General features: G+C 32.4%; 1 protein-coding gene and 1 long non-coding RNA gene across 7 annotated transcripts in view; one reads left to right on the top strand and one right to left on the bottom strand.

The window, feature by feature from the left end:
* Positions 1-1,735, top strand: part of LOC140686433 (uncharacterized) — a 47,620-nt gene extending 45,885 nt beyond the window's left edge. The window contains exon 4 of the long non-coding RNA XR_012060251.1: positions 1,369-1,735. This is a non-coding gene — a long non-coding RNA (uncharacterized lncRNA). The remainder of the gene's footprint in view (positions 1-1,368) is intronic.
* Positions 1-19,666, bottom strand: part of CCSER1 (coiled-coil serine rich protein 1) — a 1,130,224-nt gene that overhangs the window by 1,011,302 nt on the left and 99,256 nt on the right. The window contains exon 1 of one of the 6 annotated variants that reach the window (XM_072940463.1): positions 19,323-19,430. The exons of 4 other annotated variants lie outside the window; for them this stretch is intronic. The gene's annotated coding sequence lies outside the window, so the exon portion shown is untranslated. Of the gene's footprint in view, positions 1-7,577; positions 7,668-19,322; positions 19,431-19,666 lie in introns of those variants that run through there. One more of the 6 variants, XM_072940482.1, reaches the window with a different exon arrangement.

The following is a 19,666-nucleotide window of genomic DNA, read 5'->3' on the forward strand; positions in this document are numbered from 1 at the left end:
CGCACTACGTTTATTTGTCCTCAAGATGTCTCTCTCCCATTCTGCAATGATTAATTCACTTGAGGCCACATAGAGTAAGAGCAATAGCAGTTTTAGAAATTAAGTCAAAAAAGCAAACAAGGTGAAGAGTACTGACACAGAGATAGGACATTTCCAAAGAATATCAATCTGTTTGCAAATAAATGATTCGGCAGACTTTATATCAAAATCTTCTACAAAGTGGGGGGTCTGTACCAGGCATAAAAGAAAGTGCAAAACATATCAACTGGCTCCCTCTTGCCCTTATAGAGTTTATAATATAATTAATTAAATACAAAAAAAACCAGAGGCCAAATGTTAATGATACCGTGGTACTGACTATAAATGCATTTATAGTTCTGCAAAGGAAAGAAAATGATGCAGACTGGAGAAGGAGACTATCAGTGATGAAGTAAATGAAGGCATGAATACTTAAGAACAAATAGTTTCCACAATGTTTTTGAGATTTCAGGTACTGAGTTCACTTATTCGATGAACATTCATTGAAAAGATGCTCAGAATCACAAATCATCAGGAAAATGCAAACCAAAACCACAATGAAATAACACCTCACACCTGCCAGAATGGCTATTATCAAAAAGAACACAAATAACAAATGCCGGCGAGGATGTGGAGAAAAGGGAATGCTCGTACACTGCTGGTAGAAATGTAAACTGGCGAAGCCACTTTGGAAACACTATGGAGGTTTCTCAGAAAACTTAACAAAAACACAAATTCAAAAAGATACCTGCACCTCAATGTTCACAGCAGATTATTTATAATTTCCAAGACATGGAAGCAATCTAAATGTCCAACAGTTGAACATATAAAGAAGATGTGGTATATCTATACAATGGAATACTGACCCATACAAAATAAGAAAATTTCACCATTTGCAGCAACATGGGTGGACTTGGAGGGCATTATGCCAAGTGAAATAAGTCAGATAGAGAAAGACAAATAATATATGATATCACTAATATATGAAATCTAAAAAATACAACAAACTAGTGAATACAACAAAAAAGCAGCAGACTCACAGATATAGAGGACAAACCAGAGAGAGGAGGAGGGGCAATATAGGGATAGGAGAGCAAGAGGTACGAACTATGAGGTATACAATGAGGTACAAGAATATATTGTACAACACAGGGAATATAGCCAATGTTTTATAGTAACTATAAAAGGTATATAATCTTTAAAAATTGTGAATCATCATATCGTATAACTGTAACTTATAAAATAGTGTACAGCAACTGTACTTCCCAATTTTAAAAGTCTATTCTGTTTCAGGCTGGACACTTAAGATACACTTCTCTTTTCTCTCTTTCCTTATCTACTTGTCGTTAGGTCATAGGATGCAACAGCTATAGAGCACTGGACCTAACTGATGATCATTGAAGTCAATGGTTCTCAAAGTACAAAATCATTAGAAATTCAAACTACTGGGTCACACTCACAGAAATGCTTAATCAGAACCTGTGGGTGTCTCATCCACAATCTATATAATTTCCAAGACCTCCAAATGATTCTGATGCATTGATACATGATAAAGATTGAACAGCACTGATCTAAGCTAACCAGAGAAGAACCTGGATGCTAACATGAGGTAAATACTTGCTAAGAAACAACAGAACAAGAATCAGAAACATGCTTTCTAACTCACAAGAGAACATTCTTTCAATTCACTATAAAATAAATGCACATTCTCTCTTGATTGCAATAATTTTTTTTAAAATTTCCTCCTTTTCAAATATGAGTCCTGGAAAATTTAGAAGCTTTCTGTAATAGCATGAAAAGCATATTCCCTTACCACATGGTGATGAACTAGGGAACCTAAGTATATAGATGTAAAATCTCTTTCATAGTATAGAGCCATAAAAAGAAGGAAACTGTCTTTAAATATTTATTTTTCTATTTTTCTTAAGGAGTTTTATTCTTTATTGATTTGGTAGTTCTCTTCATATGTTAAGAATGTAGCTCTTTATCATATTTAAATATTTTCCTGTTTCATTTTTGATATTTTAACATTTTGAATGGTTTTTTAATATAATATGAAATATGCACATCTTTTACTATTTTTCAGTGTTTTGCTTTGATGTCTTGTCTTCTCTAATAGAAGGTGAAATTTTGCCTACTCTTCAAATATTTGAGTTTACTTTTATGTTTAACTCTTTAATTCATTTATATTTTTAAGTGTCAGACTTAAATTTTAGTATTCATGAGAATCACCTGGAGAGCATTTTAACACACATTATTGGGTCTCAACACCACAGTTTCTGAAATAGTAGGTCTGAGATAATAGTTTTAGCATCTTTAGTACATTCCCAGATGTTGTTAATGCTTCTGGTCCTAGACCACACTTTGATAACCACTGGCTAAAGAAACCTGTCAACAAACAAAACACACATAGTATCTGGGCATTGTGTGCTGCACTAGTTTAATGGCTGAACATAAGGTGCAAAGGGGTGAAATCAGAATGAGGCAAAGTTTAGGACTAGAGTGCAGGTATCTTTGAGTGCAATGAGTATAAATTTTTCTCTGAGGCAACACAGCCTTGTCTAAGATTGAAGGAATATATCTATAGTAAATGCTTACTGAATTTAAATTAAATAAAGTTTCAAAATTTCACCCTGCCTGAGAAATAATATTTTCTTTTTAATTAGAAGTGAATTACTGCTTTTTATGTTATGTTAACCATCATCACTGGAAAAAAAATGTTTATAAAGAAAACATCTATCAAGGAATTTGTGTAAGAATTCTATAAATTACTTTAATGACCCAAACTAATCATTCCTCTGCTTTATTGACATTTAATCACCAATTTAACTGAAATTATAAAGACGGCTTCATTTCCTTTTACAAACAACAAACTTGCAAAATATAAGGAAAGCATAAATCAAACATAAAATGGATTTAACTTAAATATTACAAATTCCATTTAATGGAGAATACTTAGTAGTATGTAAGTAACAAAATCTTTCAAAACACTACTATGGAATCTGACTTTAAAGTCACACCAACAATGCGATACTTTTAAGTCACAAAATTCCATGAAGTATTAGAGTTTCTGTGAGAAAGGTGATTCACATAGAAGTTCACTTGAAAGATAATGTCAGTAGAATAATGTGTTGTCTCTAGATTATGGTCTCCCACTGTTACATATAGTAGATCTCAGCGGAGAAATATATGGAAAATAAATATCCAGGTAAGGTAAAGATATTTATTTTCAAACCTGGAGAGAAGCAACCCTATAGTAATGCTGTATGACAATCATTTTACTATCTTATACCAAAGGCTCTGATGTAACTTTGATCACTTAGCACTCACCTACCCCTTTTTTTCTGGATAGAAAACTCTTATCAGCATCAACAAGATTCTAACTGTGAACTGAATAGAGTAATGGGCCTTAATCTGACTCTTGTGGAATACAGTGACCCATAAGGTCTCCTCCATGAATTACACAATTCCTTTAAATAGTCATCTTCAAGAAGTGTAAAGAGTACAGCCTCTAATGAAGACATCGCATGTAGGTCTGTGGAGCCTTAGAGATTTGTAAAAGAGCCCTGCTGATAAGCCCTGCTGTTAGTTGGGTAAGTTGAGATGATCATTTGAAACATCAATTATTTCAATGGTTATAAAGCTCAAGTTTTGGTTCTATATCTGTACTTATACTTACTTAACCACTTAAAATGTTTAAAAATACTAATGCTAGCAAGTTAAAATTCACTCATTTTCTAGGCTGTATTATAGAAATTAACTATTATGAACAATGAATAAATATATATACATATATATATAAAACATATGCATGCATGCATCTATATACAATTAACCTCATTTATAGAAAGATTGGCTACTTTTTATATCATTTTACATTAATAAGCACTAAGACAAATAGACACACAAAACAGTGCTCTTATTAGGCATAAAAATAAAAAACATGGCATATGACATATATTAATATAAAATGATAAGCAATGTATAAACCAAGCACAGTTAGAAATGCTTTTAGAGAAATTGGAGTAAAAGCTTTATAACAAAGTATCAACAACTAAAAAGCATTCAAACATATTTATTCAAGTCTAATTGGTATGCCGATGCAATTAAGCTGATTCAGGAAATATAAAACCAAGATAATATGGTTCTTAGTTCCCCAAAACTGCAGACATAAATGTGGATTTCATACACTGGTATCTACTGATAACAGAATGCTTTGCCCAGTCATCCTTAGTACTTTTTTAAAATTCGTTTTAGGAAATAAAGTGTTTTTATACTATCAAAATCTGTGAGAGTGAAATGCAGCCAAACAGGCAAGTCACTCATGGGTATCCCCATGGTGACTCAAGCTGGATTTTTCCCAGTGAATAAACTGTCTCAGTTACAATTCTGCTTATGTTCAAGTTTAAAAGTTCAGGATTATGAAGTAATCATACACTTATGTATCTATACATATATTTTGAATGGGCAGGTTACTGTTTATAGTTTTCAGACTTTCCAACACTGTAATGAAAAAAACTAACCCAGATAAAGACAGACTTGAGAATTTCAGTGATTTATTCCCATGAAATGCTTTACTAGTCATGATTATGTTTTTTTTCCCTCTATTTTCTAATTAAGAGGTAAATAAAAGGCATTATCTGGGCTAGGGAAGTGGGGAGAGAGAAGCTATTTAACCCAAATCAGCAATAGTCAAAAATACACATAAAATATGCAGAAAATTCTTAACATCCATACTACCACACAGCTAGATTTGTTGAGTAAACAAAAAGGATCATTGTGTTTAAAATATTTTTCAACATGGAAAATACTACGCAAATATCAGTATGATTTCAAATGTTTTGGGCCTATTTAATTTCAAAATAAATTTTAACAAAAACTGGGCTGTGTAATGTGACCATATGGTTTGCAAAGCAACAAGAATAAAACTGCTAAGATAATAATCCATGCTGAAACATGACTCTAAGGTTTTATCTCCACTTTATTGGAAGTGTTCCAATGGCTCTTCCACCAGTGTGATAAAATATTTAGGTTAATAGGTTAAAGACATTCTCACATGTCAGAAGAATCTGGCTTACTTATTCTAATTTTCTAACTTGGCAAGGGAAAACTCTGATAACTCTCATTGAAGGCTAGAGGATATTTGGGAAATTTATATGCAAATATAAATGAGGTCCTAGGTTAGGTGCAGTTTATCACCTCTAGATTTCTACCTTCTTGGTTATCTTTTAGGAGTCCATAGACCCCGACCCTCAAAAACAGAGCCCCATTTGTCAAGGGGGAAGGTTCAGCCTTTACGTAATAAGGAACAGCTCAGTCTTCCTATTCCCTTCCCTCTCTTCTATCCAGAAGAGAATCATGTTTAGTGCATAGTTCAATTAGCCCTTGTGAATTAAAAAAAAAAAAAAGAATAAAAGAAAGCAGGGGAGGGAGAGAAGGAAGGAAAGGAAGGAGAAAAGGAGACAGAGGGAGGGAGGGAGAGATAGGGGTGATACGACTTCATCATTTGTTCAGGAAAATGTTTTCCAGAGGCCAAAAGATTCATTATCATAATTTGTCCACCAGATTTGAATAGTAGCTTTACTCTTTCAGTCTTCAGATTCTTGAAATATGGAAAATAACTTTAATAAGTTTGGTGAGTTTGTGATCTCCTTTTACCATCTCCTCAGAATTTGTTTTTCTTCAGATTGTTTAGCAAATCCCTTTTTACTTTATATTTTCTTAACATGGGCTTCTGAAGAGTATTTATGACCCTCCCTGCTACAAATTTTCTTGGAAAAAAGTCCCTTGACTCTTACCATTTTCATATAGCATGAGAATTTTCAAATTTCTGCTTAGATTACCTTGGCAAAGAAAATCTCAGAGATTGATTTCATAATAAATTCTTAACAGTTTACTAGATTTCACAAGTCACATGCCCCAATTTTAAACCATTACACACTTTTCATTCTTAGCACACATTAATACAAGCCACAGCTACTTCAAAGAGCAAGTCATATTTAGAGGGTGGGTTTCTAAAACATTTTACCATATCACAGCCTAGGGATTACAGTAATTGCTAAAAGCAGTAGGTGGGTAGGTATAGCTCTCCACACACTAGACAGTTGAATAGGGAACCATTTCTCTTTGCTGGTGTGTCCTGATATGTCCCAGATACCTCCACATAATGAAAAAAAAAATTGGAGAAGAGTATAGCAAGAAGCAGAAAAAACCTAACTAAAGATTTGTCTTCATGGGAATGCCAGAGGTAGTGTGCTAATCTCTGATACAATTTCTGTTCGATTTATCTACTTCATCTTGAGAATTCCAGTATCTTCCTAGGAAACTTTGTTTTTCAAGCTGAATCACTGCTAGATGGCTACTCCTTCCAGTATATGATGAACATTAGGGGCCTTTAGCCTTAGATGCCATACTTTGGCTTTCATAGTGGATTGGTACGTGATCCACATTCTTATCCTCATAGTGGATTGGTATCTTTCTATTTCTAAAACTAATTGCATTTAGTCTACTTATTTTCATTCTAGAAAACGTCAGAACACAAGCACCCAGCAGAATATAAGCACCTTTACCTCTATATTAACCTAAGTTTTATACATCCCAGTCATGATTGGATCACACCACCCAAAATGGGAAACAGGTTTCATCTGATGCTCAACTTAGTTAGCAGGCCTACTTGGAGTGGAGTACTGAGGATCGTTGTGACGTCCATCCAAGCTTAGCAGGAAGAACTGCCATAATAGAATTTAATGTGTGATGGGGCAATGGAGGGAAAATTGGCAACCTATGTGCTGTGGATTCTCCACAATAACCTGGGCTCTCTCAGGTATAAACTTACTCTTACTAAAAAACCCGGAGGCTATTAAAGTGGTGACTTGCCAACCACTGATCAAAGACATCAAATTTTCACTTCCTTGACCTATATCCTATCAGCTCCTGTTTTCAAAGCAGCTCTCTTACTCTCTTCTCCTCTTCCTTTTCCTCAGTTCTGAATTCATGAAAGACAATTTGTCAATGCAATTTGAGTTAGAAAACACTTCTAAGGACATTTTCTGCTACAGCATCAAAGATTGAGGAGACACATAAAAACTCAATAATAAAAAAATGTTGAAATATCCTAAGTTGTGGGCTAGAATATTATAAAATTATTAAAGCTATAGTTTTAGGTTAAAGACCACTGATGGCCATTCAGTTTTGCCCAGAACTCTTAATGTGCTCTGCAGTTCTATGGATTTGGACAAATTTATAATGACACTTATCTATCATTATGGTATCATACAATGTATTTTTACAGCCCTAAATATCCTCTGTGTTCTGCCTTTTCATCCCTCCCTTCCCTACCACTTTATCTTTTCATGTCCTAGTTTCCTCAACAGCAAACAGATGCGATAACATCTGTTCAAGCAAACATAATGATTAAATAATACAAAGTATTGTACATAGTATGCAAAAGATTAAATGTGTTTTTATTGAACCTTTTTTTAAAGTCCAATACTCTACAAATCTCTGGTAGTTTTTATTGTTTGCCACCATGACTTCCATACCCAATGACATGAACCTACCAAGTTGAAGAGAAGTCTCATGTGCCCTCCCCAGTGTTCTTCCTTGAAGTTTGGATAAAGCTCTACTCCAAGACAAATTCTCAAAGTCAGATGAGGTGGGAGGTAGGGACAGTGGGGAGTCTGGACACAAACTGATGAAAAAGAGTTGGATTAACTGGATTCAACATCCTAAAAACATAAATGAGTTAGTATCCACCTACAAATGCTTTTAATTTGCATTACTCTTAAAAATGAAGGGAGGGCTATCTAACCCAAGGACCATCTTCTCTACTCCCATCACAATGCTAAGACCCAACAACCAACCAGAAAGAATGTCAGACGCACAGATGCCTCCTTCCCTCTTTCCCTTCAATATATAGTATTTCTTGTCCCTGGGAGTATTATTTCTGTGCCCTGACTTAGTGCAAAAGAGGAAATTACTACTTCTACTAAGTTGGATTATAGGATAGAAATAATTTCCCTCGTGTTTTGAGTGTGACTTCAGAATGTGTTTTTCAATAAAGAGGCAAAGTTATATGTATTCAGGAGATAATGCATCATGATAATAGATGTTGCTGTGTTAGATTAACTACATGAATTTGTTTTTGTGATTAGCATAAAAAATTCATGACTGTAAAATAAATTCTGTAAAGGAAAATGATCAGATTAAGAATCCTAATTTAAAAATCTTTCTGGAATATATAGATGACAATATTATACAGACTTGAAGTCAACAATTATTAATAAACAATGTAGAGGAAATAATTTCATGAGTTTTCTAAGTCATATGGCAGTCACTGAATTACATAATGACATTTATTAATAAGATCTGTAATGATAATTATGAAGGAAGGAAAGAAGCAAGGCAGGGAGGGATAGGAGAGGGAGGGGAGGATTGATTTTATGTTTTTTTTGAGATTTGTTTCAATACTTTTTTTAGTATATATTCCTTTTACATTTTTCATTTGCATAAGTGAATAAGAAAAATTCCCTTCACATTACACACTGATAAATCTTTATGATCTCTGTAGATACAGAAGTATTTCCTGTAAGAAGGACATTGTTTAACAGTGGTTTTTTTTTTTTGAAAATTCACTTTTTATTATAGTGTTCTAGACATAAAAAAGAAAGTCAATTATCTTGCCCAGGGCTTCAGACAGCCATAATCTTCTTTGTTTTCTTGGCAAAATTTCTTTTTCTTTTAATTGAAGTATAGCTGATTTACAATGTTGTGTTAGATTCAGGTGTACAACAAAGTGATTCAGTTATACAAATACATGCATATATATTCTTTTTCAGATTCTTTTCCCTTGTAGGTTATTACAAAATATTGAATATATTTCCCTCTGCTGTATAGTAGGTCCTTGTTGTTTATCCATTTTATAAATAGAAGTGTATAATATGTTAATCCCAAACTCTTAATCTAAAGAAAAAGATACAAATAAACTTATTTACAAACCAGAAACAGACTCAGAGACACAGAAAAAAACTATGGTTACCAAAGGGGACAGGAGAGTGGGGAGGGATAAATTAGGAGTTTGGAATTAAGAGTTTGCTTCAATATCTTTATACTGAATCATATAACCTGAAATATTGAAATCTGAATATGAATGATGATGATCCTTGTCAATTCCATTATAATAATAATTACTATATTTATTAGAGCTGTGTTTTATCAGGTGACTGCAGTTTTAAATATTTCGCTAAGGTCATAAGTGAAATAATTTAAAGCTGAATGTTAAAAGATCAGCGTCCTAATATCTAGGGCTGCTGAAGAGCCAATGAAGTACCTTGCTGCAAAATATCTGAAGGCTTGCAGCAGAACTAGGACTGTATTTGGAAGACTAAAAATACTGTAAGATTTTAACAGAAGTATTTAATCAGAGCCTCAGGTTGCGATCGTTGGAAGATGGCAGTGCATTTTATTCTATGTAACTATTCAATCAAGAAAACGAAGTACAATGATGACAAAATTATTTCTCTTATGGAAGTGCTGTAAAAGAGATTCTTATCCTTAATATCACATAATTACTATTTCATAGAGTAAAACAGCTGGATTCAGCACTAAGTAGGAAATACCCTCTCCTGACTAAACTAAGAAGGATACATTTGATTTTGAACTAACCCTGGACATGACCTCATAGTAGAACACAGAATATTTGATTTTAATTTCTGATAGCTTCTTTCACTGGCATTTAAAAAAAATTAAGCAATATGGGCAGACATGCCTTTAAAATTACTTGATGCAGTCAACGAAGAACATATTTTATTTTCTATCATTATATTCAAGGAAAAAATATTAGTAACCAATCTAATTTTACACTGGTGAAATTAAATATTTATTACAAATTCACCAGGTTAGTTTCTAAGTATCTGATTAGTTATAACTGTCATCTAACTCTAATATGCATATATGGAAATAAATATATACATTTATATATTATAAAATATGTATTATTTTAAATGCTAAAATAATCTTTCTTCAATGCAGCTTTTTAATATAACGATCTATCTTGAAATCCATTCAAAAGATAAAGTTTGAAAGATAAAATTGATAAAATTTAATTTATAAAGTAAGTTTATGCTGAAGAGAAAAAGATATGAACTATTTGTCATCTCTTATTTGACCATTTTTTAAGTTCTTAAAGTAATTAAACCAAAATTAATACAATTGGTATATAATAATTATACCAAAATAATTACAACTGCACATATTGCCAGGGCAATATAATATATTTAGTTATTTCGGTAAATTATTATATACCAATTGTATTAATTTTGGTTTAATTACTTCAAGAACTTAAAAATGGTCAAGTAAGAGATGACAAGTAGGTCATATCCTTTTCTCCTCAGTATAAACCCATAAAGGTCCATCTGTTCAAAAGTTAAAGACTATAAAATGGAAACTGTCTGAAATACAAGACTATTCTTTATTAAATGTTATTTTTAAAGTATTCTTATTGTTTATAGAGATGGAAGAGAAATTAAGTCCTTTATTTAAAATAAGGGGAATAAACAAGGATATCAGAAAAAAAATGGATTAAGTTTAGTGAAAAAATGTAATCTGGAATGTATGAAGGGACTTCTTTTCTGAAGGAATAAATTCAGAATTAATATATCAACTCAGAGTATGAAAAAACAAAAAACCTTAAGTTAAGAACGATCAAGACAACAATATTCTTGAGAGGAATATTAAATGCTCAGATAGATAGAAATGTTTGATTATCTAGAAGTGTTCTAGTGAACTCAGACATCCTGAGCACCATCCAAACTCTGAAGCAAAATATACTGTGCTACAAAATAGTGTGCTAGACAGCTATGTATATATTATTCAGTGTATACATGCATATAATACATACGTGTATTGAATGTATACAATGGAGAGAAAGAAAGTTTAGAAACACACCAAAAAACTACAGAAAACATTCCAGTATACAGGAAAGTATCACAATATTAAAGATGTTCTTGTTAGTTCTAATCTTGTTAGTTGATGATGTATAGGGCAACAAAAATGATCCTAACACAAATATATTCTGTAATATACTAACCTTTTATAAAATTAATAGTCAATAAAATTTCACATCTCAGTTAATACTAGGATGACTTCCCAGAAATTATGTCAATGTTTTCAGGGGTTAGATTTTTACTGAAAACAACCAAAAATGCAATGCAACCAAAATGCAATAAATTCCAAAGTGAAATGACAGAGCATGCAAAAATTGTAGAATTCCACTAAATTCACAAAAGTGAGGTAGAAAACTGCTCAAAACACACACAAAACCACTGACAAACCAGAACTGTAAGATATAGAATTAGAGAAGAAAAACTTGTAAAGGATAGCTAGAGAATTTGTACAAGAAAAAAAAATTCTTTGAATATCACAGATTACGCCCTTGAAGAAATTGATGAAATCAGCCCTCAAGCATATTTTTTACAAGAGCTCCTCTTTATGATGGTGCTCAAAAACTCAAGTGTGAATTGAAGCTGTTGCATATTTCTATTGTTATCTTTATGTCTGTAAAGTTGCTTCCCCAAAACAACACTTTATCATTCTTTACCCATTCCTTGCATTGAAGCCATCATTGTAATCATCATCTAAAATAAATTTATATTTTATTTCATTTTTTCAGACAAATTTTTAAATGTTTCTTCTGCCTCCAAAGTATTTACCTGCATTTGGGGTCTCCATTTGTGATATATTTATCTTAATGGGATTTTTTTTTCCCCCTGAGTCAACCACCTGCACCAAATCAGTTATAGCACTCAATGTTTCCTTAAAGGAATGCATTTTACTGAATTTACAAAAAAAATTACTTACAGTGTTAGAACACCTCATTTTTCCAGAGAACTATACTCACAGTTATGACCAAACTCCTACTTAGTAACCATCATCTCTTGCCAAGACAACTCAAATGTCTACAACTGACTCCTCGCTTCTGTCACTGTCCTCCACAATCTTTACTGCATATTAAAAATGATTTTTTTCTTGTTTTATTAAAAAATATCTCTGTCGTCCTCTCACTTAAAGGTTTTGGAAGACTTGCCATTAGATTTAAATCCAAATAAATTACATACATTTGCCAAAGTCCTACCTCTTTAATCTTACAGCAGGTTATCCTCCTTGCTTGATCTGTCTTAGTCACATTAGCCCTTTTTTCTATTGACCACAGCAAGACATTAGGGCCTTAGGGCCTTATTATTCACTCTTGCCAATCCAGGAAACCCCCGCTCTTGCATTTGTATATGGCTGGCTCCATCTTGTTATTCAGATTTCATTTCAAACTTCACCTCATCACTGGGACTTTCAGATCACTCTCTGTATCAAATTGGTTAGTTCCCCTAACTCATCACTCTGTTTAAGCACATGTCGCGCCAGTCCCTACATGCCCACTTCAATGTACTCACCTCTCAAACGGCCTTCCTAACCTATTCGCTTACTTGCCTACTGTTTGCCTCTCCAGACAGCAGTATGAAAGCCACACGGGCAGCGACTTCACCTGTCTTGCTCTCTACTGTACCCTAGCACCCAGAAAAATGCCCAGAATACAGTAAACATTAAAAAAAAATGTGTTTAAAAGATGGTAAACACTATATATAAAAACAGATTAAAAAAACAAATTTCTTCTCTATAGCACAGGGAACTATACTCAACATATTGTAATAACTTTTAATGAAAAAATATATTAACGAATATAGGTGTATGTATGCATGACTGGGACATTATGCTGTACACCAGAAACTGACACGCTGTAACTGATGATACTTCGATAAATGAATAAAAAATTTTTAATATGTTTGTTTAAAAGATGACTAAATGAAATGGAAAATCATTTAAAATTAACTCTAATGTTTTTTATTAGAAGTACATTTTCAACAGGTAAACAATTATGAGCTACAATCATTTTCTTACCCACAGATTTATAATTTTGTTCATTTTGAGTCATTTAAGTTCCTACCACTGAGTTTACCTTCTTAGGAACATCAGTTCCTTTTTTCATATGCTTGCATAATTTCAGAGTTAACATTAAAAGAAGTTTTTTGTGCTCTCTCAAGAGTGAAGTGATCTCAAAAATTTCTATAACCCAAGAAAACTGTACTATATTAAAACAGTCAAAAAAATAGTTTAAAACAGGGTGAAAGGAGGATTCTGAAGAAACAGAAGTGGGCCTTTAACATCTGAGTTCAGTTCAATGTTACCTCAGGATCTCTGCCAACAATTTGAAATTTTATCCAAAACCAAAGAGAAAAAGATCCCAAGCTTAACACTATAATTAGTTCTATCCCATCATCCAATTTTGTGAGAAATGAAGATATTTCTCTGATGTTCTATGATCCATCTGCTTTTAAAAATGCAAAAAAAAAAAAAGGATTTTGGCCTTGTCTATTATAAAATAAGATAAAATTGTATTTATTAGTCAAAATATGAATCTGTTTTCTAAATATATTTATAAATTCATCCCATTGTTTTAATCTATCAACATCAACTTTATTTCCCCAAAATCATTTTCTTAAAATCATCTGAATAGTTGAAATATCCAGCTTTAATGAATTTACACACGATATCAATAATAAACATGGTATAACTTATTAAAAAGTCGTACTTGCAGATACTAATGAAAATAAAATAGATAAACAACAAGTGCATACTGTATAGCACAGGAAACTATACTCAATGTCTTGTAGTAACTTATGGTGCAAAAGAGTATGAAAACGAATATATGTATGTTCATGCATGACTGAAGCATTGTGCTATACATCAGAAATTCATACATTGTAAACTGACTATACTTTAATAAAAAAAATACAAAAAAAAAAACCACAGCCCAAACATGTCTAATCAAAATAAATAAAATGAATAGTGCAATTAAAAAAAAGTTGTAATTCTACACATTTCAATTTCCTCTTATTTAATACATTTAATAACAAGGTTGTTTTTAGATTTGAACATTACTTACTTTAATTTACATTTTAAATTTCAAAACATCATATCCACGAAATGAACACAATTCAATCTAAATTCAAAGTTGTAGTTTTAGGGTATGGTTCACATGATAAAATATTTCCACTATAATAAGTGATCTAAATAAGCTTATTCCAGAGATAAGAAATTAATATAGAAATATAGAAATCATTAATCTGTAATTTGGAAATTCCTAAGAGTTCATCTTATCCCATATGTTTAACTAAAGACTCAAGTGCTCAAGTTATAGTAAAATTACAAAAATTTCTTTAAGCAAAGGCTTTTTATATGCAGATTTCTTCAGAAGCTCTCAAGAGTCACCATAAATTTCCTATTGCTCCAAGAATTCTTTCACATAAATATATTAAGAGATAGAATTATTCATATAATATTTTAAATACATTAAAGATATGGAAGATAAAATGAAAATCTCCATCTAGCTAAAAAAGGAACCAGCCCAATAATTTATATCCTATTAAATTAAACCTATATAAAAATTACATAATAAGAACATGATAATAGACTCTTCTTTAAAAATCTGCTAATACTTCTTTCAGGCAGTAAGGTCATGTCCAACCATTACAACCTAACCTAGGCATGTCAGGCTTTCTCTTAAGTTTGAGGAGCATATTGAATGTATTATATGTCTGAAAATATTTAATAAGAAAGTATGTAGCTATTCTACTAAAAAGGCACCTCATCAATTAAGGATCAAATATTATAATACTGTAGTTTACATAGACATAAAATATTTCTTAATAATTTAGATATTGCATTGGCTACATAAATTGTGCTACAGACACACAATTGACATTTTTAGCACCTAGAAAGATTACAGAAGTATCTCATGACAAATTTGCAACTGCCAGAAACATACTTATAAGTATATACTATGATCCTACTAAGTAAAACATGGTATGCATATGTGGGACAACCATATAGGTGCTCCACTCAGATCTTCCTTCAAGAAAACCAGCTGTAGGGAGCACAACAGATTGACAGCCTCCATCACAGTATTCATCTTGAGGCCACACCTCCCCAATCTGCTCCAGTCAATGACTGAACATGAAAGGGCTCTTAGAATCAGGTCATTCCTACCAAGCATGGGATTCCTATCATGGGCAACTTTCACTTGAGGACTACCCATTGGACTGGCTGAAACTTTTTCAAATGATTCTGGTCTCTCCTACCCAATTCTCCCTCCCCTCTCTTCTTACACAGATATCAGTTCTTCACTGTACTCTGAAGATTCTCCAAGACTACCACTGCTCACTCCCCTTTTATCCTTCACAGGTGTCTCCTCTATTAAATCTCTTGCACATCTAGGTCCATTTTGATGTCTGCTTCTTAGGGGACCAAAACAAACATAGTATATATAATTAATATCATTTGTATAGAAAAAAGGCTAGTAAGAAATCTATCAAACCATTATGATTATTTGAGGAATGCATTTATCAAAGAGAAACTCCTTTTTTTAAATCACATAAACTTTCAAAAATTCTTTGAGTTCTTTACAAATATTTCACTTTGAAAAATTATTAAATGAATAAATCATTTCTTAAAAACTATTTTTGTGATGTCATATCAGTTAACATCAAATACAGACTGAAGTGTTGAAGTCATTATTCTATAGATATTGTAATATATTTACTGGCTGCAAACTCTGTATCCTCTTACCATCAATCTGGAACCTAACTGTCAAGATCATCTTCCTTCAAATGATTGCAGTTAATAGAAAATCAAGCAGTATGATGATTAATTGTATGTGTTCACTTGACTAAGCCACATTCTACCCAGGTATTCAGTGGGCCTCATCAAATATGAAAGGCCTGAATAGAGTAAAAGGCTGACTAAGGGAGAATTTCCTCTGTCTGTCTGACTGTCTTCAAGTTAGGATATCAGTCTTCTCCTGCCTTTGGATTTGGACTAAGACTGGAACCTACTCCACTGGCTCTCCTGGGTATCTAGCTTGCCAACTGTATATCTTGGGATTTCTAAGCCTCCATAACTGTATGAGTCAATTCCTTATAATGAATCTTCTTACATAGATATAGATACAGGTGTGTATTACATATCTATTAAAGGAACTCCTTTGGCATTCCTTATTTTAAAATTAATAAAATTTTCATGCATAGAAAGGCTCATACACTGTGATCAAGTAAGATTGATTCCAGAGATGCAAGAATGGTTCAATATTTGCAAATCCATCAATGTGATATATCGTATTAACACAAGTAAGGATAAAAATTACATGATCACCTCAACAGACACAGGAAAAGTATCTGACAAAATTCAATACCCATTCATGATTTAAAAAAAAGACTCTCAAAATTGGTATAGAGTAAACTTATCTCAACATAATAAAGGCCATTTATAACAAACCCATAGCTAACTATATTCAACAGTGATTCAGCTTTTCCTTTTAAATCAGGAACAAGATAAGGATGCCCATTCTCACCACTTCTGTTTAACATGGTATTGGAAGTCCTAGCCACAGCAATTGGACAAGAAAAAGAAGTAAAACTGTCACTATTTGCAGATGACATGATACTACATACAGAAAACCCTGAAGTCTTCACCAAAAAACTATTAGAAGTAAAAAATGAATTCAGTGAAAGTTTCAGGATACAAGATTAATATACAGAAATCTGTTGCTTTTCTATACATTAATTATGAACTATCAGAAAGAGAAATTAAGGAAACAATCCCACAAAAAAGAGTAAAATACCTAGGAATAAACTTAACCAAGGAAGTGAAAGATCTATACTCTGAAAACCATAAAACATTGATGAAGGAATTTGAAAAAGATACAAAGAAGTGGAAAGACATCCCCTAGAGCTTAGAAGAATACTGTTAAAATGGCCATACTACCCAAAACAAAATTGCTAGATTTAATGCAATCCCTATCAAAATACCTATGACATTTTTCACAGAATAATCCTAAAATTCATGTGGAACCAAAAAACACCCTAAGTTGCCACAAGCAATCTTGAGATTAAAGAACAAAGCTGGAGTTAAAATGCTTCCTGACTTCAGACTAAACTACAAAAGTACAATAACCAAAACAACATAGTACTAGCATAAAAACACAACAGAACAGAGAGCCTAGAAATGAATCCATGCACTTATAGCCAGTTAACTTATAACATAGGAGGCAAGAATACACAATGAAGAAAAGACAGTCTTTTCAATAAGTGGTGGTGAAAAAACTGTACAGCTACGGGTAAAAGAATGAGATACGAACATTTGCTCACACCATATATGAAGATAAACTCAGAAAGGATTAAATACTTAAATGTAAGACCTGAAACTATAAAACTCCTAGAAGAGAACATAGACAGAACAGTCTTTGATATAAATCATAGCAGCGTTTTTTTTATCTGTCTCCTAAGGCAAAAGAAAGAAAAGCAAAAATAAACAAATGGGATCTAATTAAACAGTAAAAGGAACCATGTACAGAACTACTTACAGTATGAGAGAAAATGTTATCAAATGATTTGATCAGCAAGGGGTAATAGCTCATATAACTCAATATCAAAAAAATTACCCAATTAAAAAATGGGAAGAAGACATAAATAGACATTTTTCCAAAGAAAATCTACAGATGGCCAACAGGCACATGAAAAAATGCTCAGCATCACTATATAACTGAATTGCTTTGCTGTACACCTGAAACTAACATTGTAAATCAACTACATTTCAATTTTAAAAAAGTAAAAGAATTAACCAATACATATTTGGTGAAAACTCAAATGAACAAAGCAGGGATTTATGTTGGTTATAGTGGTGAAAAAAGAGAGATTTGCTCTGGGATAGATAAGATACAGCTACTACTGGTATGGGTACTTAGAAAAAGAAAACCAATAGGATAGATAGTTAAATAAATAAATCTAAAGAGATTATAGATGAAATGTGGAGGCCTATATCCATACTACACTTTAAGCAAATCAAATACATAAACACTGAACTTAGGATAGATACATTTATGAAAATTTTATTTATTTTATATAAAAACTTTTTAGACTGTCCAGCTTTTTTGCTTTTTTTAATTGAAATATAGTTGATTTATACTATTATATTAATTTAGGTATACAACATAATAATTCAATATTTTTATAGATTATACTCCATTTAAAATTATTACAAAGTAATGGCTGTATTTCCCTATGCTGTAAAATGTACCTTTGTTGCTTATTTATTTTATACACAGTCATTTGTGTCTCTTAATCCCATATTCCTATCTTTCTGATTCTTAGTATCTCATTAAATAAGTTTAATAATAACTACCTCCAGAGAAGCACTCTGATGACAGCTTACTCAAAGAGCCTGCAACACTAAGCACTCAGTAAACATTTTAGGACATGACTGGGACTACTGGGAAGAGCAGTAACTTCGGGACAAGAGGGCACAATTCAGGTCAAATACTTACATAATATGTAGCCAAATGCACGTTATTAATGTAGCCAAGCACCTAGCCTCTCTTACTCCAAGTTCCTTTATCTGTAAAAATGGAGGCAATAATGCCAAAAGAATTTTACCACAGATTAAATGAATAACATGTACAAGGCACTAGAATAATGCCTGGCACATCGTGCTTTGGCTCACATTCATATATTCTTCTGCATCTTAACTACCCTGTGCATTATGTATTTGTGCAATTACAAAATGAGCCAGGTCACAAAGCCTGCTGGAAAATTTCTATGACTTTAGGAATGGATCTTTAAGAGTTAAGTTAAAAGAACAGAGAACTACAGCTGGAACTGGAACAGTGTCAATAAACATGATTTTCAAATCTGTGGAACCTAGGGATAAACTATAAAAGACAAAGAAAAATATTTACATACTTTCGGATGCAATGTGCCAGAGTAAGAGTGAGAAAACAAGAGTTAGGTTGTTGGGATAAATGCCAACATAGCTATAAAATTCAGATAAGGTACATAAGTATGCAGAGTTTCAGTTTCCTCTTCTGTAAAATGAATAAGTTCCTACCTACTATGAAAACGGGTAGCATTAGATATGTAAAGTGAACAGTATCTGAAACATAGAAAACAAACGTTAGATATCATACTTGTAAACTGGCTATTTTCTGAAGACTTCTCTTGCTTAGACTGTGTTCTTTTACACTTATTTGGATGATAGACAACAGTTATAGTTTCAGTGTAATGTGCTGCATTTAAAAGTCAGATATTTATACTATAAGCAGTAGATTCTGAAAACTTATTCTAAGAATAGAGATCTGAAATTGTTAGAACCCCAAATGCTAAGGTTGTAAACTATGTTTGTAAATGTCAAAATTTTCCACTTACCACTGTTGATCTGTAAACTAAATTTTTACTATCCTTATGCTTGAGATGCCCTAATCTTTTATAGCCTTCAAATTGGTTGAGTTTTATTGACAGTAGAGCGGACAGGGTAAAGATGTAAACAAGCAAAAAAAGAAAAATGGCCTGATACTATAAATCATTCCAATTATCAAAGATTAACTATTGTTCAGATTCCATGGTCACCAAGCAACATTCTAATTGTGATTCTGTTTTCCATGAAGATCTTTCTAATGAGAAAAATATATGATGATCATGCTGATTCAAATAGTTCTATGTAATCATTATAATTTTCTTTGTAAATTAGTAAATTGGAATTCTAGTGGTAT

This window comes from Vicugna pacos, chromosome 2 (genome assembly GCF_048564905.1).
Source record: "Vicugna pacos chromosome 2, VicPac4, whole genome shotgun sequence".
Classification (NCBI taxonomy): domain Eukaryota; kingdom Metazoa; phylum Chordata; class Mammalia; order Artiodactyla; family Camelidae; genus Vicugna; species Vicugna pacos.